Source organism: Leucopleurus acutus (assembly GCF_964270905.1).
Source record: "Leucopleurus acutus genome assembly, chromosome: 17".
Lineage (NCBI taxonomy): Eukaryota > Metazoa > Chordata > Mammalia > Artiodactyla > Delphinidae > Leucopleurus > Leucopleurus acutus.
The window spans coordinates 11,307,267-11,333,689 of NC_139159.1; positions in this window are offsets into that span (position 1 = coordinate 11,307,267).

The window sequence follows — 26,423 nt, forward strand, 5'->3', positions numbered from 1 at the left end:
TTCCCTGGTGGTGCAGAGGTTAAGAATCCACCTGCCAATGCAGGGGACACGGGTTCGAGCCCTGGTCCAGGAAGATCCCACGTGCCACAGAGCAACTAAGCCCGTGCGCCACAACTACTAAGCCTGCACTCTAAAGCCCATGAGCCACAACTACTAAGCCCACGTGCCACAACTACTGAAGCCTGAGCGCCTAGAACCCGTGCTCCGTAACGAGAGAAGCCACCGCAGTGAGAAGCCTGCGCACCACAACAAAGAGCAGCCCCCGCTCGCCACAACTAGAGGAAGCTCGCATGCAGCAACAAAGACCCAACACAGCCAAAAATAAAACAAATAAAATAAATAAATTTATTTTTTTAATCTTTTAAATAAATAAAGACCAGAAAGAATCCAGGGTGGTAGATGTACAAACCAGTGTTTCTGAACAAAGCGTGATGGAAAATATATGAGAAGGAGCGATGCAAGAGGTGAGGATGACAAGAAAATTTCCTTGCTAAGAAGAAAGTGAGACTTGATGGGAGCGTGTGGTTAGGGGACAGAGGGGAAGAGGAGAGAAGGCACATGTGCTCCTGCTAGGATGGGAGGGCCGGGGGAAACATCACACAGGGTCTTTAAACACTCACAACGGTACCTGGTTTTTCGAAAGAGACTGACAAAGAATGTAACATGCGGGCATGGTTGGAGAACCATTTTAACTGAAACCCACAAATAACTGAATGAATAAAATCAGGAAAGAAGAAACTCAGAAGTGAGGATTCCATGGTCCAGCTGAGTCTGGCTCCATTACTGCAACCTCACTGTCCCCTTAATTTGTGAATTCATCAACAGGAGCGCTGGGGGTAGAGGGGAGAGAAAGGGGCAGGAAGACTGCCTGAATCTCATATTTTATGCATGTGTATTCTCAGTGTGCAACGTAAGAACAGCATGGAGCCAACGTTCAGATTTGAGTTTGTTGTGTAGAAAAAAAGCATAAAATCCAATTCAATAGTTCAACAGAAACAATTTACGGTGACTTCGATTTTGCAAATGAGTGGATAGTAAGGAAAGGAAAGGGAGGCATCAAGTATCACCCCCAAATATAAGTACTAGAGAACAGAATAAGAGTGGTATTTTGAACTGGCAAGACTAGTTAGGTATTGAGCAGCTATCGCTACAAAGCTCTTTGCTATATTGTTTCAAGGGGGAACAATTCAACCAAGCATTCTTGTGACAAAAATGGGTATGTACTTTACAGAAAGATAGACAAGAATAGTTGATAAAAACTATGATGTCATCTACATACAGGTAATAATTAAATTTCATAGAATTATGATCTTTTTAACATTTTTTTTTTTTTTTTTTGCGGTACGCGAGCCTCTCACTGCTGTGGCCTCTCCCGTCGCGGACCATAGGCTCCGGACGCGCAGGCCCAGCGACCACGGCTCGCGGGCCCAGCCGCTCCGCGGCATGTGGGATCCTCCCGGACTGGGGCACGAACCCGTGTCCCCTGCATCAGCAGGCGGACTCCCAACCACTACGCCACCGGGGAAGCCCTTATGATCTTTTTAAAGAAGAGAGGAAGAAATGGAGAATAATAATAAAACTTACTTCAACAGAAGGAATACCTGATTGGGAGTCAAAAGACTAGGGATTAGATCTCAGCTCCAGTGCAAGTCCTCCATCAGACTTCTGTTAAGTGACCACCTCTGGGTCCTGGTTTTCGCAACTGTGAAATGGGAGTGAGTTGGATGAGCTCAGTGGTCCTCAACCTGTGTTCTGCGGGCCTCAGAGGTTGCTGGAGGATGGTGAGGCCAACAGGCCAGGCCTCGGGCCCCGGACCCCAGACCCAAGCATGTTATTAGCAGACTAGATCTGCTCTAACCTTTTAGTGATAACTTATATTAAAAGACATGGATTAAAAGAGAGCTAGTGCTTTCAAAAAGCTGCAAAACCATTAGACTAGATGACTTCTAATGTCCCTCACACCCCTAATAAACCCTATTTAAGTTAGTAACATTCTAGAGCAAAAAGCGTAAAGCTGGTACTATTGCTTCCATCTAATGGGTTGGAAACAAGCACAGAAAACTGACGCAGATTCTCCTTGACGGAAATGCTGAGACTAGCATCTACGTCAGCTATCAAGGCAGAGTTTATATTTCCAAAAGTTTTAAAGCCCTTTGTGTTAGGAAAGAATCCTATCAGATGATTTGGTTATGTCGCAATAAGCATACAGGCACATGATGTCTCACTATGTGAAGTCATTTTACATAAAAATCATGCATAAACATTTGCAGCAATATGTTTGGAGTCCATGGACATCTGTAATTAAAATTACTCCAAAAATATTCTGGTTTTGCTTCCCAAATATAGAGTTTTTTCCTGATTTTGGCCTTCTCTGAACTGCCCCACCCCCTTTCCAGTTTTGGTTCCTGTTACTGTATGATTCTGCATCTCATAACTACAGTTTGATGAATCACAAAAAAATGCTATTTGACACAAAAAACTGACAGTCCACAGTTTTGTCAGGGTAAATTATGTAAAATGTAGCTGTTGTGCAAAATTAACATTTGATGAATATGTTTGTCTTTTTTTTTTAAGGTATCAATTTAATTTAAATCAGATTAGCACTACTGAGCCAAAATGAGCCATAATTTATATAAAGCAATATGAGCAAAACCTTAAAAATAGTTGTGGTCTTTAAGGTAGATTACACTTGTGTCCGAATCTGCTTAAGCAGCTAGAGTTATCAAGACTGTGGCAGCTGTCGGTGCTTGTTAAAAAAATGAGTTTTGAAGCCAGACTGCCTCTAATCCCAATTCTGTCATTTACTAGCTGTGTGACCTTGAACTAGTTACTTAACCTCTCTGTGCTTCTGTCTCCTCTTCTTTCCTACAGGGATATTAAGGATTCAGTGAGTTTTTATGTATATGTATATAGTACACTTACAACAGCTCCTAACTCATAAATGCTTAGTGTTAGTTTAAAAAGTAAATAAATAAGTTGGCCCAAAAAATTCTATCTTGTCTAAACCACTACTATTTGGGGTCTCTGTCACATACTGACAGGTATTCTAATTAGAGCAGCCTGCTCACACTAACAAGGACACGCTAAGGAGGGAATATAACTTGTTTCACATGCGTGGCAGAGACATCACTTTTCAATGCAAACCAAAGAAAGAACACTGAGTAGCAAGTTCTATCAGCATCGGCTTTAAATAAAAAATTAGCCATTTTTTCTTCCTTCCTTCTCTCCCTCTCTCCCCTTATGAATCATTCAAATCAAAAGGCATTAAACTGAAAAGAGTAAAGCAGGAATCTGGAGGCAGGGAGGGGAGGGTGTGTATGTTGGGGAGAGGGAAGTAGCCAGCAGCCCTGCACAGAGTGTTGGAGCCTTTCCTATAGGAAGAAAGAGGAGTGCAGTGGCCAGCACGAGAGCCCAAGACAGGCAGTGGTACTGGGAGATCTGTTACATGGCGAGGGGAGAATGGTGATTGGCAAGATTCATTGCTTACAAGGGCAATCGGTCAAATATGTAAACATAAAGATGATAATGGGATCCAGGAGGAAAACTATAATGAACTTTGTGTTGCGGGATTCGAATTTTAAGTGTTGATGTGAACTCAAGATTTTCAATATAGATAGATATTTATAGAAATAAATCTAGTGGACGTGTGTGTACATATATGCATATTCTCCCTAGTTCTGTCCACTGAGAGGGTCTGAAAGCAGCAATCCTAATAGTAATGAGCACATCCAGCACCCCGCCCCTGGCTGCTAAATACTGTTCTCCATTAAAATGAACCTAGGGCTCTTTGCAGAAATGACTGATTCCACGGCTGGGTCAGGAAAAATACGAGATGAGCCTAGAGCATCTTGTTGTGTCAAATGTAAGGCACTGCTTAAAGAGTGACAAGTACACATTAAAAAACACAATACAGCTTAAAGGGGCTACCACTAGCCAAATCTGAGACCATGTGAATATCAAGATAAACAATGATAGCAACAGATTATAACCCATTAAACAGAAAAAGAATCCATGAGTCTATACTGGTATACATAAAGAAAGAAATGGGGAGAAGAAAAAGCTTTTCCTCACAATGGAATGCCATCTGATGAATGTGGGAGGAATTATGGAATAAGAAAATCACCAGTTGGTTACCATGATAGTAATAATTAATTCAGGCAAGAAACATCAATGGATGTGCTAAAACTAGTGGGTGAAAGTTTGATGAAAAATGGAATATTTAATCTCAAAGTACGTCCCCACAAAATACTTCCTGATTACAAAGGGGATAGGAGTAACTTTATGATGGACCTGACAGTATTTTAATCAAGGGATCCAGGCTACCATCACCAGCAATGAGATAAATAAAATTGTGTACCGTCTGATAGGGTGCAATGAGAACACAGCATCAATTCCGTGATATTCCTCACCAAAAATAGCATAACCTGGATCTAATCATGAGCAATTATCAGACAAACACAGATTAATGGATATATTCTACAAAATAACTGGCCTATAATCTTCACAAGTGTCAAGATCACGAAACTCAAGAAAAGAAAGTTCCGGACTGAAGGAATCTATAAAGGCATAACCATTAAATGCAGCACATGGTCCTGGATTGAATCCCTTCACTATAAAGAATGGCAGGCTTGAATGGGTCTGTGAGTTCATGGCTGTAATGTACCATCCATGGTGATGGAGGTCTGGTAATACACATGGCATTCGGGGTGACACAGCATCACATCAGCAACTTGTTCTCAAAGGGTTCAAGAAAAATTCTTTCTACTACTCTTGAGACTTTTCTACTACTCTGTAAGTTTGAAATTATTTCAATTTTTTAAAATAATCATTATTAAAAAATAATAATAATCATTATTTATTATGAGACCAGTAAACACAGTATCTATTTTTAAACTCTATTTGAAAAGCTCTTATGACAATCAAATGAGTTAATAACCTAAAGAGCATTTAGCACAATGCCTGGTAGGACCCTAAAAATATAGCTATAGCACAATATATTACAATATTAAATCACAAACACACACATTCCTCATCCACTGGCAAGTAAATATGATCAGGAGAGTCAAATGAAAGGACTCAATCAGATGGTTGGAACTGCTCCTGCCATGAAGCAAATGTTAGGACCAGATGACCTTGAGGCACCATTTGTACTTGATTATGTCTGGTCCCATAGTGCTAATTACCATATTTCCTCAGCCCTTTCATAAGCATCTTCCTGATTAAAAATCATTTATTAGGCATAGTACAATTTATACCACCCAACCAAAGCTTTATAAAGGCCTGATTAAACATTGCATTTTTCCGGGCTCCCCTTGTACCCTTATCCACTCTCACTTTGTAAAACAAGAAACTGATTTGAATGATCTCACCCAAGGACACCGAGCAGGTTGAGGGCAGAGACAAGAACAAATACCTAGAGAGTTACTGACCTTGCTTCCCCTCTGGTTCCAGATGACCAGCTAAACTTACCAAATTTGAGGATAAGCCCCAATTCAGGCAAGTTTTAATAATAATAGGAACCCCAGTGTCTGATTTTCAACTTCAACTTTGCACTTAGCTTCATAGCCAAAAATATTGTCCCTGGGGCTTAAATGCAGCATTTCCAAATAATTGTGTAAGAGTCACTCTGTTCAGAAAGCAATGTTCCTTTATTCTGAAAACTGTCATGGTAAAAGACAAAAAGGGAGAAAAGGAAAAGAAGGAAAAATGCAAACTGCTCAGACGCGGTATCTGATTCTCCTCACTCTGCTGCATTGCTGGCGCACACAGCTCGCTTTGACATCGAGGGGCGCTCTGCCAGGAGAGAGCCACATGGACCGCCGAAGGGGATCAGAACCTGACCCTCTCATCTCCCACTCCTCCCCCTTCCCCAGGGCCCCACTGCCAGCTTCACAAACAGTTAATTGCCTTTTCCTACAAAGACTCTGACAGCCGCTCTCCCACAAATGACACTAAAATCTTACCCCCTGTATGGTCTGTGAAAAAGACTGTTTCCATTTTTAGGAGAGCATAAGACCTGGCCCATTTTATTTAGAAATTAATAATAATTCTGAGTGCTCTCTTTTCTCTGTTCTGGAAGAGCAGTGAAGCAGCCCTGAAATGAAGAATTTACCACTGTGTGTGCCAGGACAAAAACAGATGGACCAAAAAAAAGTTTAGACGGATGAATCTGAAAAATTGGATGACCTTTCTTATACCCCAAAAGTTATAAAAAATTAGAAGAGCAAAACTTCCATTTGCCAGCAAGATTCTCTCCAGTTTGAAAATTTCATATTGTGGCTTCAGGGACAGGAGTAAAAAGCTCACCCCATTTTCTCTGGACAGCCAGGGGTCATCTCCTAGCCGTTGGTCTCCTTGCATGAAAAGTCTAGAAAACTGTTCTGTTCATAAACTACCAACTCCTCACTCCAATAAAAAGGAGGAAGGTTAAGGAACTCAACTCACGGTCACTTGACATCCTGAGACCCTGAAGCCAGGCTAGGGCCAAGGATGGGTGCATTTCATTAGAACACAATCCAAATGCAACCGAGAACTGGCTCAAGTCTCGGGCAGGCCAGTTACCTTCAGACCGCTGCCTGTTCCCAATGGACGCTACTCACCTCACAGACTTGCCCATGATCAGAACTGATGTAATAAATTGTAGATTTATAGAATGTAACTGGATCAGTGCAAAGCCAGCACCAATTACCAAAGCCATTTAAAGCATCTGCTGTACCAAAGATGGCTCAGTAGCATATAACTGTGTCTACGTTTGGGGCATAGATAAGTTATGGGAAATGTTTACTTCACAGACATTCTGAATAATGCCTAGGCAATGTATAAAATGTACTACTGTGAAGGTATAATATTATTTATAAACAAAGAATGCTGAAGTGGAGACACCAAAGGGTCACCCAAACTCAGCTCTGCTCTGCTTTTGGAATATGGGTGAATTACACTTCCCTACCACCCCATACTCCTATGGGGCAACGCAAGAAGTTCTAGCCAGTGAGCTGTGGGAATGTATAATTGCTGGAGTGACACACTCCATCCTACACTTCCTCAGACACTGGAAATCCTCAAGTATCATGCTGAGTGGTAGAGTCACAAGATAAGAGAAATGAAACTGAAAACAGAGCTCCCCACCCACCCCATGAGCAACCTTTTTTTTTTTTTTTTCTGTTTTAATCTACCGAGGCTTGGGGGATCTTTGCTACCGTTACATGCTTTGCCTCTCTCTAAATAATAGACAAATATTTCTAAATAACTTGAGTCTTATTCCCCAGTCTGACAGGAAAGGTGCAGGGCATGTCAGATCCCCCAAAAGAAGTAAGAGGTGTATGTCAGTCCTTTTAAGGGAACCTAGTGGCCACATCACAGATAGGGAATGGGGTCATCCGTCTGTACTCATATGGGAAGTCTCTGGAGGCATGGAGCACAGCAGAGTTAAGAGTCAGCTACACGGATGTCAAAAAGAGGAGGCAATTCAAAGTCCAAAGAGGGGACATCCCTGGCGGTCCAGTGGTTGAGACTTTACCTTCCAATGCAGGGGGTGCCGGTTTGATCCCTCATCGGGGACCTAAGATCCCACACGCCTCGTGGCCGAAAAACCAAAACATAGAACGGAAGCAATATTGTAACAAACTCAATAAAGGCTTTAAAAATGGTCCACATCAAAAAAAATCTTACCCACCAGAAACTTCCATATCATGAAAAATATAATGAAGCATCAGAGCGGCCACTGTACATGAATCTAAACGTATCAGGAAAATATCCCACTAATAATTAAGTCAGAACACAAGCTGCTGGTATCCCTTAGGTTTTCTGTTTTGTTTTTTTATTAATAGCAAGATGTTATCATTTGCTCCCACTCTTCAGCTTATTAGAAAATTTGGACTGTAATTTTGGATCCTCAGTCAAAAGAACTAATTAAACGATAAATGTCACTTTTTCTCCCAACTTACACAACCAGCATTTTGAATAACACATTTACCTACTGTGCCAAATCAAAAGAGAAAACATTACTCTTTTGGTCTTTAGAGGACCAAAAGGGACTCATAAAAAGTGATTAATTTATAAATAAATGGGATTTTTTTCTATTTACTAGGATTTTACATTTTTGCTTTTTTACAAAAGGCAAAGGCATTCATGATCTCCTAAGCACATCACAAACATGAATTCACTGTTGTGATAAAATCCTAAGAGGCTTTAAAATTATCATTAGCCCCATTTACAAGTAAAGTTCCAAGAGGCAAATGTATGTATCAAGCTTATCTTACTCAAGAAACAATGGTAAGGGACTTCCCTGGTGGCGCAGGGGTTAAGAATCTGCCTGCCAGTGCAGGGGACACAGGTTCGAGCCCTGGTCCGGGAAGATCCCACATGCCGCGCGGAGCAACTAAGCCCATGCGCCACAACTACTGAGCCCATGTGCCACACTACTGAAGGCTGCGTGCCCTAGAGCCCGTGCTCCGCAACAAACAGAAGCCACCACAATGAGAAGCCCACACACTGCAACGAAGAGTAGCGCCCACTCACCACAACTAGAGAAAGCCCACGCGCAGCAGCAATGAAGACCCAATGCAGCCAAAAAAATTTTTTTAAGAAACAATGGTAAAACCTGGTCTGGACTCCACATGGGCTACAATTTCCTTTTACCTGAAAGTTGTATTTTAGCTACAGAGTTCAACATGCTAGTTCCTTCCTGCCTTCCCCCTATATCCTACAAGAGGAAGAAGGAGGAGGAGGGGGAGGGGGAAGGAAGGTGAAAGGAGAGGAGAAGAGGGGAGGGGAGAGGGGAAAGGGGGAGGGGAGAAGAAGGAGAAGGAGAAAGGATAATATAACAACAAATCCAGCCATCAGAAGAAACTGGCAATGTTTATTTAATAAGTCAAAACATAAATTAGGGACTTCCCTGGTGGTCCAGTGGTTAAAACTCCATGCTCCCAATGCAGGGGGCCCATGTTCAAACCCTGGTCAGGGAACTAGATCCCGCATGCCTCAACTAAGTGCCCACAAAGGGGCCCACATGCCGCAACTAAAAAAACCATCTTGCATGCCGCAACTAAAAGATCCCATGTGCCAGAACTAAGACCTGGTGCAGCCAAATGAATATTTTTAAAGTATTTATTTAAAAATAAATAAAATAAAACATGAACTAAATAACACTTCTGTGGCTCATCTTCACATCATTTCTATATCCTTATATCATTCTTCAAATTCTCACTTCTCCTTAAAAGAACAAATGATGTCCCAGGCATTAACAAACTACATCAACTTGACATTTACTGATGCTTTCAGGTAACTGAATATTAACAACAATAACTAGTATTTATTGAGAGTTGACTGTGTGCAGTCCCTGTGCTAAGTGCTGTAGACATATTGTTCACTGTATCATCAGGACAGCTCTACGAAGGACAGATGGTGAACACTGCCCTCAGTAACTGAGGAAGTGCAGCACACAGTTACCTGCTTATCTGGCCCTGGGGTGGTCTGGGATTCAGACCACAGCCTGGGCCCAGGAGCCCCACTGCACTCCATACTTCCTCTCTTGTTAAGCCAGTATTATGCCTGACAAAGACTTATTCCATGCAATTCTTCGATAATTTTCCAAGTCACATAGCAGAACTATACCTAATTTCACTTTTCTTTAGTTATTAAGAAAACGTATCAATACTTTGAAGGATTTCAGAATCAGTAACCATAAAATGAAAATAATAATAAAGTCTACCTCAAGAGACTTCAGAGAACTGAGAAAAGTTAGATGAAATACTTCAGCAGAGCCCGGCTAATAATACGGGTTCAATAAATGGTAGTTATTTCTTATTCTTTTTTTTTTTTAAAGACCAATTGACTATGTATGTGTGGGTCTATTTCTGGATCCCATTCTACTCTACTGATCTTTTTTTTTTTTTTAATATTTATTTATTTATTTGGTTGTGCAGGGTCTTAGTTACAGCTCACGGGCTCCTTTCGTTGTGACATGCAAACTCTTAGTTGCGGTATGCATGTGGCGTCTAGTTCCCTAACTAGGGATCAAACTCAGGCCCCCTACATTAGGAGTGCGGAGTCTTATCCACTGCACCACCAGAGAAGTCCCTATTTCTTATGCTTAGTTAGATATTTGTAAGAAGAATTTATAACAATAGAAATTACAACTTGAAAAAAGAACATTTGATTCTTTCTTCTAATAATGCTTCACAATACATTTATATCTGTTAAAATAATAGAGTCCTAAAAATTTGGTGGTAAATTGAAATTTTTATTTAAAAAGTCACACCTTCTCTTTTAAGGACATTTTATTATCTTCATGTTCAGGGATGCTTTATTATCTTCATGTCTAACTAACTTTCAATTAAGAGTGACTGTTAAATCTTCAACTCTACAGTTTTTCAACCACCAATCTCTGTCAAGGAATTTATAGTGAATCAAATATGCAATTACTCTAGAGATCCAAGTATTTATAGAACTTAAAGTAAATTATTTTGTAAAATGCATAATCATGACAATTTTGTAATTTCAAACGCTTATGTCTGAATTTTTCTCCTAGTAGGAAAGATGAAATGCTAAATAACACTCCACCTAGGTCTCCTTTCTCCTTGCTTCTTGAAGGGCAAATTCTTGAGCTTAATTCAGACTGAGCCCAGATTACTGAGGCTGGATGAAGACACTGAAAGAGAAACACATCCCTTTTAATTTCCCTCTTAATAGAAACCACATTGTGTTTCTTGAGACAGGACACTACAGAAATACAGAATGAAGACTCACTCTGGGGAATTTCCTGGCGGTCCAGTGATTAGGACTTGGTGCTTTCACTGCCATGACCTGGGTTCAATCCCTGGTCTGGGAACTAAGATTTCACAAGCCACACTGCGTGGCCAAAAAAAAAAAAAAACTCACTCTGAATTTGTGTCTCATATCAATTTATTTCCAAGAAAAGGAAAAAGAAACAGAGATGTAAGAACATGATGCAGCCTCACCTCAGGACAGTAAGAACATATCAGGGCTACAACTCCCTGACTTTAACTCTCCCCTCTAGGTCTCAGAGTGGACAATCTCATCCCTTAGATGGTCAGGCTTTAAGAAATGCCTCTCTATAGGTTGTGGCCAGCCAAAGGTAGAGTGGACATCTAACCAATGTTAAATAAATAATAAACTAAACACATCAAATTAGAATTATTTTATTTTTTAATTTTTATTGAGGTATAATTTATATACAGTCAAACACACAAGTCTGAACTGTGCAGCTCAATGCAGTTTTACACAATTCTACACCCATGGAACCACACCCAGATCAAGATATAGGACATTTGGTTGGAAGGGACCAAGATGGTGACAAAGGAAGCTCCTGAACTTCCATCCTCCCACAGACACATCAAATGTACACCTACACATGGAACAGTTCCCTCTGAGACAAAAACCAGAAACTAGCTGAGTGGCTTCTACACATAGGGGAAAATACCCACATGAAAACAAGTAGGCAAGTCTGAGACACACTTTTACCATAAGCACCACTCCCAGCACAGCACCATGCAATCAGGAGGGAACTGCCAACTCCCAGATTCTCCCTGAAGAGCAAAGGGACAGACCCCCTGGGAATTCCCTAGCGGTCCAGTGGTTAGAACTCCACGCTCTCACTGCAAAGGGTCTGGGTTTGATCCCTGGTCAGGGAACTAAAATCCCACAGGCCACATGGTGTGGCCAAAAAAAAAAAGAGGGACAGACCCCCAAAACACCAAGCTCTGAAAGCCAATGGTGCTTGCATCCACAAGTTCCACAGGATTATAGCAAATAAAGAAGCACATTTTAACTGTGAACACTCACCACGGCCATCCTCCCCAGGGGCCAGTGCAGAGGGAGCACACAAAAACATCCATCTTCCATTCTCTTACTGGAAGGGACTCGACTACATACTTTACAAGCTGCCTGAGGGTCTGGCTTCTAATTAGCTTGCATTTTAGGGGTTGACATATCTTCCCTAGAGCCTGAAAGAGCTAGCAGGCACTTCCCTGCCTTCTCCCTATAGCTCCTACAACAATCAAACCAAGTCATCACTGTCTCCCTTGAAGGAGCCTGTCCGCACATCTAGTGCCCCAACTTTTATGGCTGTCAGTTGAGGGACAGCCTCCAAATCAGTTTGTTCTGATAGCCAATGGAACTTGCATTCATGAGTCTCGCAGGAAAATAGCAAATGAAGCATCTATTTTTAAACTGGCACAGGAGCTCCCCTCACCCCATGGCTACACCCGAGCCACAAGTGCACTCAAGCTCAGTGCAGAGGGAACAGGCCAAAACATCCACTCACAGTTTTTCCCTGGAAGAGGCTTAACTACGTACTTTCCTAGCTGCCGCCTGAAGGTCTGGTTTCTAATCCGCCTGTAAGAATGTGCTGATGGTGATCCTCTCCTATAGAACACTGGTGGGCTGCGGCACACCCGCAACTACTGGGAGCCACTAAGAACAAAGATGGCAGCTTGGACCATCACAAAAGCTTGAGAGACAACCAGGACCTCAGGACATGCTGATGGACAATGCTCATCTCCTACACAAAAGAAGTCTGTCAAGACTGGGAGAGGAGGCTGCTTTACCTAGTGTGCATAAACCAATACAGAGAGTCAAAGAAAATAAAGAAACAAGAGAATATGTACCAAATAAAAGAAAAAGGTAGATCCCCAGAAACTGATATTAATGAAACAGATTGCTCAACAGAGACTTGAAAATACAGTCTTTAAGTCTTCACTAAGGTCAAAAGATCAATGCATGAACAAAGTGAGAATTTCAACAGAGATAGAAAATATTAAGAGGTTACAAAACAAATATCATAGAGCTGTAAAATATAAGAATTAAACTGAAAAATTAAACAGAGGTATTTAGCAACAGACTAAATCAAGCAGAAGAAAGGATCAGTGAACTCAAAGACAGGGCAGTGGAATTCATGCAACTAGAGGAGCCAAATTAAAAAGAATGAAAAAGGGGACTTCCCTGGTGGTACAGTGGTTAAGAATCCACCTGCCAATGTAGGGGACACAGGTTTGATCCCTGGTCCGGGAAGATCCCACATGGCGCAGAGCAACTAAGCCCGTGTGCTACAACTACTGAGCCTGCACTCTAGAGACCGTGAGCCACAACTACTAGAGCCCACATGCCTAGAGCCCATGCTCTGCAACAAGAGAAGCCACCGCAGTGAGAAGCCTGCACACCGCAATGAAGAGTAGCCCCTGCTCGACGCAACTAGAGAAAGCCCACGTGCAGCAACAAAGACCCAACGCAGCCAAAAATAAAATAAATTAAATAAATAAAAAGAATGAAAAAGAGTGAAGACAGTTTAAGGGACTTATGGTACACCATCAAGCAGACTAATGTATACAACAGAGGGGTCCCAGAAAAAGAAGAAAGAGAAAGCAGCAGAAAGCTTATTCAAATAAATAATGGCTAAAAATTTCCCTAATCTGGAGAAAGAAACAGACATACAGATCCAGGAAGTCCAAAGAGTACCCGCAAAAAAAGATGACTCTAAAGAGAACCACACCAAGACACATTACACTTAAATGATCAAAAGTTAAAAATGCAGAGAGAATCTTAAAAGTAGCAAGAGAAAAGCAACTAATTAAGTACAAGGGAAAACCCATAGGACTATCAATGGATTTTTCAGCAGAAACCTTGCAGGCAAGAAGGGAGTGGATGATATATTAAGTGCTGAAAGAAAATAAACTGCCAATCAAGATACTCTACTACACAATAGGAAAAGGGTAGCCTCTTCAATACATGGTATTTGGAAAACTAGATAGCCACCTACAAAAGAATGAAACTGGACCTGTATCTTATACCATACACAAAAAACAACTCAAAATGGATTAAAGACTTAAATGTAATACCTGAAAGCATAAAACTTCTAGAAAAAAAAATTGGGGGTAAGCTCCTTGACATTGGTCTTAGCAATGATTTTTTGGATTTGGCACCAAAAGCAAAGGCAGAAAACACACAGACACACAGACACACACACACACACACAGACACACACACAAAGTGGGACCACATTAAACTAAAAAGCTTCTGTATAACAAATGAAACTAGCAACAAAATAAAAAACCTATGGAATGGGAGAAAATATTTGCAAACCACATACCCAATAAGGGGTTAATATCCAAAATATACCAAGAACCCATGCAGTCCAAAAGCAAAGTAAACAGTTAAACAACAAGTAAAGGACCCAAATAGACATTTTTATGAAGACAATATACAAACGGCCAACAGATACATGAAAAGCTCAAAATCACTAATCATCAGGGAAATGCAAACCAAAACCACAATGAGACACCACCTCAAACCTACTAGGATGTCTATTGTCAAAAACACAAGAAATAACAAACGCTGGTGAGGAGGTAGAGAAAAAGGAACCCTTGTACCTTGTTGGTAGGAATTTAAACTGGTACAGCCACTATGGAAAACTGTACTGAGTTTCCTCTAAAAATTAAAAGTGGAACTATCATATGATCCAGCAATTCCAAGGCTGAGTATATATCCAAATGAAACAAAATGACTTTCTCAAAGCGATATCTGTACTCCCATGTTCATTGTGGCATTATTTTCAATAGCCAAGGTATGGAAACAACCTAAGTGTCCACAGATCAATGAATAAATAAAGAAAATGTGACCATACACATACACACACACACACACACACACACACACATACACACACATAGGAATACTATTCACTCATAAAAAATAAGGAAATCCTGTCATTTGCAACAACATGGATGAACCTGGAGGGCATTCCGATAAATGAAATAAGCCAGACAGAGAAAGACAAATACTACATGACATCACATATATGGAATCAAAAAAAAAAAAAGTGAAACTCATAGAAATCAAGAGTATGGTGGTTGCCAGGGGCTGGGGTTGGGAGAACTAGGGAGACAGTAAAAAAGTAAAAAGTTACAAACTTTCAGTTACAAGATGAATAATATCTGAGGATCTAATGTAAAGCATGGTGACTACAGTTGTTAACACTGTATTGTATAACTGAAATTTGCTAAGAGAGTAGAGCTTAAATGTTCTCACCAAAAAAAAAAAAAAAAAAAAACAGAAAAGTAAATATGTGAGGTGATGGATATGTTAATTAACTTGATGGTAGGAATCCTTTCACAATGTGTACATATATCAAATCATCATGCTGTACACTTGAAATGTATAATAGTTTTATTTGTCAATTATGCCTCAATAAAGCTGAAAATAAAGATATAGAACATTTTCCATATCCCAAAATACTTTTAAATTACTTACAATTTTGCCTAAAGAATGTTGGATGGCAGAAATGGTATTCTTACATTCAACAGTGAGTTGGAGAGATTGTTGGGGAGATGCAGTGAGTGAGTAAAGACGAGGAGGTCAAGGGATTGAAAGTACAGGTCATGGAATCAGAAAGACCTGCCCCTTGGTGTATTTGACACTTGGCAAAGCATACCTCCCTACCTTGCAGTTCCTTCACTTGTATTATGAGAATAACAGCGTATCTGTAGGTGAGTCTTAAAAGGATTAAATGAATTAGTTCATGCAAAGACTCACAAGGTGCCAGCTAGGTACGTTAACAGGTTAAAAACTCAACAAATGGCCGGCATCAATATTAGTAATTCATCATGTTAACATTCTGCTGATGTTTTAGGTCAAAACATCCTCCTTACTGACTGCTACGTTTTCTTGTGATAACGCCCTCAAGGGAGAGTGACAATATTTTCATCCCTGCCATTTTGATTTAGCTGCTGAAGGAAGCTGTTCTTCATTTGAACTACTGTATCAGTACCAAATTCCATTTTAAAAGCAATTGTGAAGAATTCTGAGAATAAACTTATACTGTCTTTGATCAAATAAGCTGCTATAGTCAGAATGAATGTTCTGCAATGATCAAGCTATTTATTTTTCAGAGCTTGCAATTTTTTGAAGCCTAAAATGGTTTAGTTCTGTCCACCTAGCAATTAATATGTTCTACTAAACAAATCAGAGCTGGAGAACCAAATTAACACCTTTCAAGAGTGATATATCAGCGTGGCTTCTACAAAATGCTTTATGACCCTTCCACCTAATTTAATGGATAAATTCTAAGCATCAGAATGCCCCAGTATGGCTTGAATTCTTTCAGAAGGAAGAAAATATAAATTTGTATGAAGTGCAACTTAGTAGAAAAATTAAACTACCACATATGAAATTCTACTTTCAAACCCTTTACCTTAACCCCAAAACTAGGAGTTCATTCATTGACCCAGACTTAATTCGGTTAATAAAGGTGTTCTGTGTAAATGGATAAGAGTTGAAACAAAGGCACACCGGATCCAGCCTCACGTGACTGACAAATCATATCCCAGGACTGTAGACCACGCAGATGTAACTACCCCATCCTGGTTTTCCGTTTGGGGTAACTGATTTCTGCACACCGTGTTAAACAGTACAGCATGGTCCAAAAACCTCAGCCACACTCCAACCAGAGTAAACCATGTGGACCTACTATTACTTTCTCCCATACCCCTCTGTGAGATAACAGAAAATATATACATTGGTCATTGCCCAGGTTCCTGGACAGAACTCCTAAAACCCTTGTAACCTCCTAAGTGATAACACTAGGAACATCTTTTGTTCTAATGAGGCAACTCTGGGTGGGCTCCTGGGTGGGAGCTAGTCACCAGACAGACCAAGCCATGATTAGAAGATTGGGATTTTCAGTCCCGCCCCCTACCTATCTAGAGAAGTGCGGCTAGAAATAAGGCTGCTAACTGATTGTGCCTACATGATGAAGCCTCCTTAAAAATCCCAAATGTATGGGGTTTGGTGAGCTTCCAGGTCGGAGAACACATTCACGTACCAGAAGTGTGAGACATCCCAAGTCCTCAGGGGCTGAATCTCCTGGGCATGGGACTCCCCCAGACCCTGCCCTGTGTATTTCTTCATCTGGCTCTTGATCTGTATACTTTATCATATTCTTTAATAAACTGGTAAAAGCAAGTAAGAGTTTCCCTGAGTTCTCTGAGCCATTCTAGCAAATAATCAAATCCAAGAAGGAGGAGGTCATGGGAATCTTCGATTTATAGCCAAGTCAGATAGGAGTTGTGGGTAACCCGGGGACCTATTAATTACATCTGAAGTGGGGGGCAATCTCGTGGGACTGCCTTTACCTGTGGGATCTGACACTACCTTCAGGTAGGTACTGTCATAATTGAGTTAAATTATGTCCTCACCCACTAGGTGTTGCAGAACCTGCTTGGTGTGGGGAAAAAAACCCACACGTTAGGTAACAAGAAATGTCAGGAGTGAAGTGTTTCATGTGAAAGTGAAGGAGAATGAGACAGGAGAACTGTAGGTTTTTCCAACTCACCCCCCTCCTGGCCTTCATGGACCTGAAGTTGTTTTGGGGGAATAGGCAAGGAAAATTGTCTTTTTGTCCCCTAAAACTATCTCTAATATTCATTCTAACCTGACTTTAGGGACTAAATTCCCAAAGAATGAGCTTACCCAGAAGTGCCATAGATCTATACATGAAACAGAAATGAATACATGTTGCCAGAAATAAATATTAGATAGTACTACTAGACAGTGGAAGGATCCTAAACAGTCCCATGAACAATGAGGTCATTCAAGGCTGCTTCTCTCCCTTGAAATAGATTCCAAGGGGTGCCCTTCCTTTCTCCAGTCCTTCCTCTGGTATATTTTCCTGGGTAAAGAGACTGGGAGGAAACGTCTGTATTTTTTCTCTAATAGAATTTACGGAGTGCCTCTGTCTTAAAAAGAAAAGAAAGAAATAAAAAAATAAATAAAAAATTAAAAATGGAGAACTTGGGCTTCCCTGGTGGCGCAGTGGTTGAGAGTCCACCTGCCGATGCAGGGGACACAGGTTCGTGCCCTGGTCTGGGAAGATCCCACATGCCGCGGAGCGGCTGGGCCCGTGAGCCATGGCCGCTGAGCCTGCACGTCTGGAGCCTGTGCTCCGCAACGGGAGAGGCCACAACAGTGAGAGGCCCGCATACTGCAAAAAAAAAAAAAAAAAAAAGGAGAACTTGTGTTGCTATTATTATTTAGTTATTATTATTATTGCACCAGAGCAAGACCTTAGCAACAGAGGCTAAGTTCAGCTCCTGATTGCTCTGATATGAGCAGAGGAGTTAAGAACTTATGCGGGACTGGGAAATCAATACAGTAATTGATCGGAAAGATGCCAAAATCATGCCCAGAAGAGGTGAAGGGGAGGATCAGGCTGGGGCCAGGGACCTGGAACAAGATTCTAGAAGTCTGGATTAGGGAAAACGGCAAAGAAGATGGATCGGTTAGGTGATAAACATGAGATTGCCAGGCTAACTACCGCCAACTGCTGGGGGCTGAGCTTGGCTGATGAAGTCAGAAGAGCCATGAGGTTAGGAACTTCGAAGCATAGTCCTCACAGAGCGGATACACCCAGAGTAGCATCCTAAATCAGAATCCCCTTACAACTCGATGACGTAGAAACCTCCCTTCAGTCACCCAGGACAATGTTCAGGGATGGATGAGCTAGAGCAAAGGCGTCTGAATTATACAGTGTAAGTAGCATCCATTAAGGTCAAACACACACACAAACACACACAAAATAGCTTGGGATATTCAGGAAAATAGAGTAAGTTCATCCCAGGAAGTCCCCTGGAATTCCAGAAATCTAGAGCTATATTGTAATGTTTCAAACACTCTTAGGAGGGGTAAGAATGACAAAAATTTTAGGGACTTCCCTGGTGGTGCAGTGGTTAAGAATCTACCTGCCAATGCAGGGGACACGGGTTCAAGCCCTGGTCCAGGAAGATCTCACATGCCACGGAGCAACTAAGCCTGTGCACCACAACTACTGAGCCTGCGATCTAAAGCCCGTGAGCCACAATTACTGGGCCCATGTGCCACAACTACTGAAGCCCACACGCCTAGAGCCCGTGCTCTGCAACGAGAGAAGCCACCACAATGAGAAGCCCGCGCACCGCAACAAAGAGTAGCCCCCACTCACCGCAACTAGAGAAAGCCCGCACGCAGCAACAAAGACCCAGTGCAGCCAAAAATAAATAAATAAATAATTTTTAAAAAAGAAAGAATGAGATAAATTTTAAAATAACAATGACAACAACCATTCAACAGTTTAGTTAGTAGGTATTGGAGTGACACTGATCTCAGTTTCCATCCAGCTCTGACCTCGGAAGAGTTTAGACTACCTGTTCCTCAATTCTGTTATCCATAACATGGGAATGAAATATACCTACTTATATGTTTGGATTGTGCCAACGTTAAACTTGCATAAAGTGCCTAATCTTCCCTGAGCGCGTAACAACACCCAATCAGTGGACACTTTTGTGATGATGCATTTTAATATAATTTTATATTAAATTATTTTGTATAATATAAATATATGTATAACATAATACAAAATATTAAATTTCATATAAGTTTAATATAATTCTGATTCTCAAAGAGTTCAAATACATAAGCTTCTTTGTTAGTACTTCCATCCTATAATCAGCAAACATAGGAACCTCACTCTGATAGAATCAGAATTCATTCACTTTAAATGTGTTATGTTCATTGGGCCTGAGGAAGTCCTAGCATATAATAAATCAATCCAATAAACAGTATTATCTACTAATGTTATAGTATTAACATTGTCACAGAGAAAATAAGGTAACAAGAGGTAAAATGATAGCTCTCCCATGAATAACTATGAAGACAAATGCTAAAAGGAAAAAAGAAGTGTTCTCCTACTAAGATCTACCATTAACTGAACATTTCCATGGGACTTTATCATCGCCACAACCCAATAAGGAATACATCATCTTCTCTTTACAAATGAGAAATCCAAGGCCTGGAAGTGGTAAGTAGCTTGCTTGAGATTGCTCAGTTAGCAAGGGGAGAAGCTGGAACCTAAATACAGACTCATCTGCCTCAAAAAGCCTGTTTTCTCTGCCTCAGCCCTGTGGTTGATCCAGCAGGTACCAAGCCAAATTACCAAATCTGAGACTGGTATTCCAGTAAGCTATACTGATGCAAACTTGACCATCCCTTTCTTTAAAGGAAAACAAACTGAATATAAAACACAGCACAAAAATGGTTTCAGCTAGAACCCCATATAAACTCAAAGGCCAAGTATTTTTAAGCTACACCAGCCACCTTTAAAAAGGTAAATAAAAATCTTTATTCCTTTTGCTAACAAAACAGAAATTACAGAAATGAAGCAGAGTGATATAAAACATGAAATTTTGCCCACTGCTGGAACACCTGTACAACCAGTGCTCACAGTAAAATTGGAGGCAGAACATGTGGTAAACGAGGGCAGAAGATCTATGATTCTGTGTTCCATCACGTTACATTAGGTATTTGTAGATATCAGGTATCATACATACATGTGTGTATATATGTTATTAAATTTTCTGCAGGATTTAACTAACCTACAACTTTATAAACATATTTATAAATAGATTTATAATAAAATTCTTTACCCTACCACTACTAATAGAATATTTGGGGGATGTCATTTCTTAAAATTAAACTGCTTCATTAATTTATCCTTTCCTCCTTCCTTTACCTCTTTCTTTAATGTTTTTTTTAAATTGAAGTATAGCTGACGTATAACGTTATGTAAGTTACAGGTGTACAATACAGTGATTCACAATTTCGAAAGGTTATACTCCATTTATAATTATTATAACTTCCTTTACCTCTTTACCACATATTTATTTTATCTGTCTGGATAGTTTGGCAACAACCAGAGAATATGAGAAAAACACACAGTATTATGACCAAGGCTTTTCTTAGAACGAACCCATAAAAAGGACATGAAATGTATGTGATGTGTAGAGAAGGCTTCTAACGAGCCAGCGCAGCAGCCTTTTCAGAGCACCCAGTCTCATCACCAAAATCACCGTGAGAACCATTCATTCAGTGACTAGTTATTAAGGGACTACGGTGTGCTTGGCACTGTGCTGGATTCTAGTGGCCATCTAACAGAAAATCAGAGGCTTGTTAGGAGAGAGGTAGGTAAGCCAACAATTACAGGACCATCTGATCAGGACTGTAATTGTTTCATGCACAAGATGCAGTGGTTCTGGAAGTGTGTTCACTCTTGAATACTAAGGACAGTCTTATTCTGATAGATGAACATGTACCACATATAAATATTTGCTGAGAGAAAGTACAGATTATAAGAGGTCACGTTGAGATTTCATGAAAGCTATTTTTAATATCACTTACTCCATAAGAGATACTGAGATGATTTTTCTAGTATTGCCCCCTAATGAACCTTTATCAAGTCCTCATTGGCCCCAAGCTACAAACCACAGCCGTTCCTGTGTCTTACAAATTTTAATCCCTTTTTCCACCTTTAGTTTCCAAACCAACATAGACTTTGTCATCCACCTTCCAGTTTGGGGTGAAGGTCATCACCTGGTCATTTCCATTGCTGTGTTCTCAATAAAATAGAGACATATGGCTAATGTGTCCTTAAGAGCGTCATTTTGTTGGGCTCTGGTGCTATCTCCTGAATTTTCTTCAGCCAATTACTGTCAAGTGCATTTAATTTCTTCTATTCCATGTTAGCCCATGGCCGGTATTCTCATCCCCATAGGGCTGATATTCTGCTGGGGAAATACTGGGTTTTTATTTTACACTAATACACAGAGTCACTCAGTGACGGTTTCCTGAAAGTGAAGCTATTCTATTCAGGCCCAGACAGCCATTGTGAGAGCTGGTTTCTTTTAGCCTTTCAGTGTATGTCCACGTTCTTTATTCACTATGTCACTGTTCCCATGTTCCACGTAATTATGTGGTAATGTGGAGAGTACCATAGTAGTCTGAGAAAATAGGCAGAAGTACTCTAAATGTCAACAACAAATGGCAGAGCCCACAGACAGAGCTATTTACTCACCCTCCAGTCACTTAAAAAAACACGACTGAGGTTGAGAGTCTGCCTGCCGATGCAGGGGACACGGGTTCGTGCCCCGATCCGGGGGGATCCCACATGCCGTGGAGCGGCTGGGCCCGTGAGCCATGGCCGCTGGGCCTGCGCGTCTGGAGCCTGTGCTCCGCAACGGGAGAGGCCACAGCGGTGAGAAGCCCGTGTACCGCAAAAAAAAAAACACGACTGAGATCTTAGGAGAAAGGTCTGAAGGCATAGGTAAAAGATGCAAAATCTCTATATTCCTGTGAAAAGAAATGAGTTCCCCCTAAATATACTATATTTACTATAGTTTCAATAGTTTTCTGTTCCTCCTCAGAAAATGGTATAAGAATCATTTAGAATACCCTTGGTCTATACAACTGAAATACTTCATATAGAAATTGGAAAATACTGTGATTATACTTAGTGTACGGGATGCTATTCTGATTTCTTACATTATAGTTTCTTTGTTTTCTTTTCACCATAGAAATGGAACAGGTTACTTCCTCCCTCCAGGATAAAATTTAAATTTCTTTATATTCCCTTTAATTTTTTTAAGTGCATTATTTCCACAAGTTTCAAGAGCTCGTTTCAAGATGGAATTTACAATTTGCATCTTTTAGGTTAGATTCCATCTACATGCTTTAGTGCATATACTAGACGTACTAAAAAGTGAAACCTTTTAAAAAACTCGATATAAAGCTTAGTCCAGATCATGAGTTTCATAATTTTTCCTATTTAGGGAAAACATTAACACTTTTTTTTAACAGCACAACATTCCAGTGTGAAATCTGCAGTGCATGGATACCAAATTTCCCCACAAAGATCTTTCAAAGGTATGTAGGCACCAAATTTCTCCTCAAAGATTTTAAAGAGGACACTAGCAGTGGACTTGGGATGCTGGATGGCAGCTGGTCTGACATGACAGGCATGAATAAATGTGCCAACAAAGCCCTTATGGTTTATCTGGTAATTATGGGAAGTGACATTGGTGCCAGCCAATCAGATTCCTGGGCAGCTACTTCTCAACCCACTTACTCTTAAAGTAGATCGTTAAAAACGCACTTCAGTGGAGAAGCTTTGCTCCTACTTGACATAAATAGTCTATTTGCAAAGTTAGTCATTTGGTCAAAATGCAGCACATCAGTGATGGTACAGTGAACAATCACCTCTATATCACACAAACATCTTCTGTTAAAGGCATTTCGGAATGAAGCTTTCAAACATAAGAGGAACGAACAGGCCTGCAACGGGCACGTGCCCATCCATTCCCATCCATAAAACCAGATACTGACACACAAAGGTGAGTTCATTCCATTTCTGAAATGTAACTCTAGAGCTTACGGGTACAGGGCACTGAATCACATTTTTTTAAATGCCAAACAGAGGACACATTTTTTTTTTTACTTGAAAAGACAAACCTTAATTCCTAGAAGCTGGTAAAGTCCATCTCCTCCTGCCACACCACTAAACAAAGAGGTAATATCTAAAAAGCTTTCCAAAAATTTCTCAGGAAGATTAGAATTTTTCTTAATGATGTGGAGGTGATTATTCTTAAATACACAACCTCCTGTTGCCCTTTTAAAACTTTAAAATTTAAGTTGGCTCCAAATACTGCTTGGAGGAGGGATGTTGGGACAATGTCTAGAAAACCATGAGGGCTTTAGCCTACCTCTGAGCAACTGTTTTAAAACTACTATTGGATTAACATGGGTGTGATGTTTATTTTCTAATATGACATTTACCTTCAGCCCCAGAAGGATACTGATATCTAGTCCTGAAGTCAAGCTTTTCAACAAAAAATTTTGATCCCCAGAAGAGGTATACATGTTATGGTCTAGAAGGCTCTGCCAATAAATTATGTTTCATGCATAAACAGGGGCAATGCTAAAAATATTCACAGCTGGTTTGCAGGGGCACCAACCAATCAGAATGGATGCCTGGATACCATTAACAAGAGTAGGGTCTGAAAGGCCCCTTGATAGGAATTTCCAAGGGATGAGTTCCAGGGCAGGGGCCAAGGAAGCCAAAGTAGCAGGGGAGTACCCAGAGTCTCAAAAAAGTAGCCGTTTACTGACCAGTTCAGACATATTTCAATATTTTAACTAGTGTAGATAGACCTGATTCATATCAACCTTGTTCCTTCCTCTACAAAACATCTATCACACTGGGCTAGAGAAGTATTTTTAAAAGAGATGGGGGGGCTTCCCTGGTGGCGCAGTGGTTGAGAGTCCGCCTGCTGATGCAGGGGACACAGGTTCGTGCCCCAGTCTGGGAAGATCCCACATGTCGCGGAGCGGCTAGGCCCGTGAAACATGGCCGCTGAGCCTGCGCGTCCGGAGCCTGTGCTCTGCAATGGGAGAGGCCACAACAGTGAGAGGCCCGTGTACTGCAAAAAAAAAAAAAAAAAAAGAGATGGGGGACTCCCCTGGTGGTCCAGTGGTAAAGGATCCGCCTTACAATGCATAAGTTGTGGGTTCAATCCCTGGTCAGGGAACGAAGATCTCACATGCTGTGGGGCAACTAAGCCCACGTGCCACAACTACTGAGTTCGTGTGCCTCAACTAGAGAGCCTGCATGCCCCAAACTACAGAGACCACGCAGCCTGGAGCCTGCGCACCACAACTAGAGAAGAGAAAACCCGCATGCCACAACTAGAGAGAAGTCCATGCACTGCAACGAAAGATCCCACATGCCTCAATGAAGATCCCACATGTCGCAACTAAGACCCGATGCAGCCAAAAATAAATTAAATAAATAATAAATAAATCTTTTTAAAAAATAATATTAAAAGAGACTGGTGGCTTGCATTGAAAATGGAGATGCTGATCAAATGCACTTGAGGTCTTCCCATCAGAACACAATGGGGCAGGTGAGAGGGGAAGGAAGGGAAGAAAGGAGGGAGAAGTTCAAGGATGACTATAACCTATCACAGCAACTGAAGGACTTAGCAGTATGGACCTTGAGAAAAGGGAAGCAACATTAACCTGAAGGGTAAAACCTGAAACAAAAAGGGGATTAAACAGGCAAAAGGTTGCCTTTTCTCTGGGTGACAAGAATGACAAGTGTGCTGGTCACCAGGAGCAATGAGGTAGGCACTGGTTTCCATCAGCATCCCCAATCCAATTTGAAACCATCATTCCATCTTCAAAGTAATAGATGAAAAAGTTTACACTGAAGACAAAGCACCTGAAGTTGAATCACATCATCAACCTGGGCCTGATGAGACACTGAATGGATTTCCTATTACATTTCTACAGCTGAACATCTGTCTTAGAGGGAGCTCATTCAGCCTCAGCCAAAAGCTTTCACAGCCAGGCATACTCGTCGTCATCTGAGGGCACTGAACTGAAAGATACTCCGAGGAGACAAGACACACCACTGGGAAATCATTTCAACTCATGAAAGCTTGTACTGAAAAATACCCCAGACAAAGCAGAGGGAGAAAGAGTCTATGGCCTAGCAACCAGGTTCTTTTAAAAAATTAGCCCTCACACTGTTGCTGTGAGGAAAATGACCTTTCACTTTCTGAAGAGGCACGAGGTACCAAAGGGTGACTGACTTAACAAAGGCACAATACACTCTCTCACTGAGGCAGGGGGAAATTCATGTGCTTCTAGTTTCATACAAAAAGCATCAATAAATGTTGACCAAAAATAAGAGGATGAAGACATGTAGCTCAATTCATTGTGTTATTCTGAAGACAGGGAGTTATGACTTAGAATCTCTTCTCTGAAAACAGTGATGAGGATGAGATGTGGCAATAACAGAGCAGAAAGAAACACCAGCCATGGCCAACCTTCCTTTAAGAAACCCTTACAGAGACCATTAAAATCCAAAAGGAGGGGTTTCAGAGAGCTTCCAGGCTGGTGAAGCGGAATGCCTCCACGTGCCACTGTGCCGGGCTCCAAACCACAAGAGGACTTAAGTTTCTTTGTTCTCGAACTCACCCTACGAATCTCTTCATCTGGCTATTGGCTCCTGTATTTTAATATCCCTGGTAATAAACTGCTCATCCACCATGTGGCTGACAAGGTCTTGGTGCTCCGGCCTGCTGTCAGGCCTGACCCTCTGAGGTGGGACAGCCGAGTTCAGGACACTGGACCACCAGAGACCTCCCGGCCCCATGTCATATCAATCGGCGAGAGCTGTCCCAGAGATCTCCGTCTCAATGCTAACACAGCTCCACCCAACGGCCAGCAAGCTCCACAGCTGGACGCCCCATGCCAACAACTAGCAAGACAGGAACACAACCCCACCCATTAGCAGAGGGGCTGCCTAAAACCACAGTAAGTTCACAAGACACCCCAAAACACACCACTGGATGCAGCCCTGCCCACAGGAAGACAAGATCCAGCCCCACCCACCACAACACAGGTACCAATCCCCTCCACCAGGAAGCTTACACAACACACTAAACCAAACTTACCCACTGGGGGTAGACACCAAAAACAACGGGAACTATGAACCTGCAGCCTGCGAAAAGGAGAGCCCAAACACAGTAAGTTAAGCAAAATGG